The sequence below is a fragment of the Triplophysa rosa genome, linkage group LG9, assembly GCF_024868665.1.
Source record: "Triplophysa rosa linkage group LG9, Trosa_1v2, whole genome shotgun sequence".
NCBI classification, from domain to species: Eukaryota; Metazoa; Chordata; class Actinopteri; order Cypriniformes; family Nemacheilidae; genus Triplophysa; species Triplophysa rosa.
Window position 1 is genome coordinate 25,089,771 of NC_079898.1, and position 2,313 is coordinate 25,092,083.

The following is a 2,313-nucleotide window of genomic DNA, read 5'->3' on the forward strand; positions in this document are numbered from 1 at the left end:
ACACATGCATGAACAGCATATTATCCATTTGCACAAGTGTACATACAATCTGTTAATATGTATATTCTACTATATACTACCCTGTACAATGTCTCTTATATGTTATTATCCCCCATTTTCTGTACAATAGTCTTTGTTTTATATATGCATATGTTAGAATCTTTTAGACTGTAAATCTTATTATATTGTATTGTCATTGTGTTGAATGTCTGTACTAGAAGCTTCCAACACCAAAGAAAATTCCTTGTGTGTGCAAGCACACTTGGCAATAAAGCTCTTCTGATTCTGATTCTGATTCAGTTTAGTTCCAAAATGAGATAACAAAAATTGTGTTTTTTTATTGTGCATTCCAATTAATATCAATCAAACTGCAGTTGGTTTGTTTTGATTTAAGCCATAATAACTATAATAAAAATACAGCTAACGAACACAATAATAAAAAAGTCATTTTTTCCATTTTGGAACCAAACTCTTCATTTGTTTGTTTGAGAAGAAATTGTGAATTTGAGCAGCTGAGAACATGTTGGGTTTGAACAAGAGCCATCTGCCAATATTTGCCCACAAGGAATTCAACATCTGACCCCCTGTCCTACACACACACACACACACACACACACACACACACGCACACGCACACGCACACGCACACGCGCACGCGCACACGCACGCGCACGCGCACGCGCACGCGCACGCGCACACGCACACGCACACGCACACGCACACGCACACGCACACACACACACACACACACACACACACACACACGCACACACACACACACACACACAGAGGTCACGGTAGCACAGGCTTGGCCTCAGAATCCAACTGTTGAAAGAATGTGAGTAAATAACAACTGCAGAAAGCAACAGGTGCTCTCATGTGGGGTTTTAACTTGCTGAATGACAGACGGGTGTGAAAAAAGTGAAAAGATAGTTCTTGAAGTCTTTAGTAAATCAGACTAATATTTGTTTGTTTTTACATCCAGTCATCAATTTCACAATGTGTTTTGTAATTAAATAAAACCCTTGAATACACATTTGTAGGGACTTTAAAGGAGTAAGAGAAATACAATTATATGAAAGTGACATTAATTTAACATTAAATTAACTTTGAATTAAATTATTTGTATAGTAATTATTTAAGGTATGTTTATTTTTCAGTTATGTTATAAAATGGTGTAACATTAACTTTGCTAAATTAGTAAACGTTAACCATTTTCTGCATTTTATGCAAGGCTGGCTCTTGGCGCGTTCGATTTATGCAGCGCTAGACATTCCGATTATAGTTTAAAGTCAAAGTACCGCGAGAACAGACTGCTCCGTATGTTTTACATACGCTCTCGCGGTACTTGGATGTCAAACGCCTGCGCAGGTTTAAATGAAGTTGTCCTACGATATTTTGTCACGTGACTCGCAAGGAACGAATGAAGCTTTTGGTGTTCGTTTTGATTTCGCTAAATATGTTTAAACATATCAATCGTTTCACTTGTATATGACTTTTATAATGTTAGATGTGCTTTTGGATGTTTAACATATGGGTCCCACTCCACGAGAATGTGTAAAAATATGTAAATTGTCGGAACGTTCGTCTCCTGCGTATGCGGATTTGCGTGGCGCGCGCTGTTACAGTCAACGCGAATGGCCGAGCAAAAGCCAAATTTATTACAGCATTTCACAGAACATTTGCGTGGATTTGTCTTGGGAAGTTAAAAAACGTTTACAACATCGCCCAAACAACTGGATTTGACTGAGTCACGTCACAGATTTGATTCAAAATGGCGAATTTCGCCGACAGGTGAGACGGCAGCATCTACCTGCAAACCCGGAGGCTGCACTTTCAGGACCGCATTTCTAGGACACTAGGTTTTTTTTACAACGGAAGCGACGAGTGCATCTGCGTGTTTTTCTGAAGTATGGACGACAATGAGAGTGTGAGTATCAAATGTGAAACATATTTTTTTCGTTTAACATTTTATCATTTGTGACTGGAATTATCTTAAAAAGTGACCAGCAGTTAACAAATGTACATTTTGGATAAACTATGCTGTAATACCACACATTACCAGCAGAGACCCATGGAGATAATTATAGATTCACTTAAATCCAATAATGCCATGCCAGTTATAAGCATTACATCTATTTCTATGCTTGTTTTTATTGTTTATTTCAGCAGAGATGCAGACATGTCAAGTCTGAAAGCAAACAATTCTCAAAGATCGTCACGCCCACACAAATGACACGCAACCCACTGGTCACCAGTGTAACATGTACTGGCCACCACAGTTGTTTTCAATACTCTGAATGTTTTTATTGT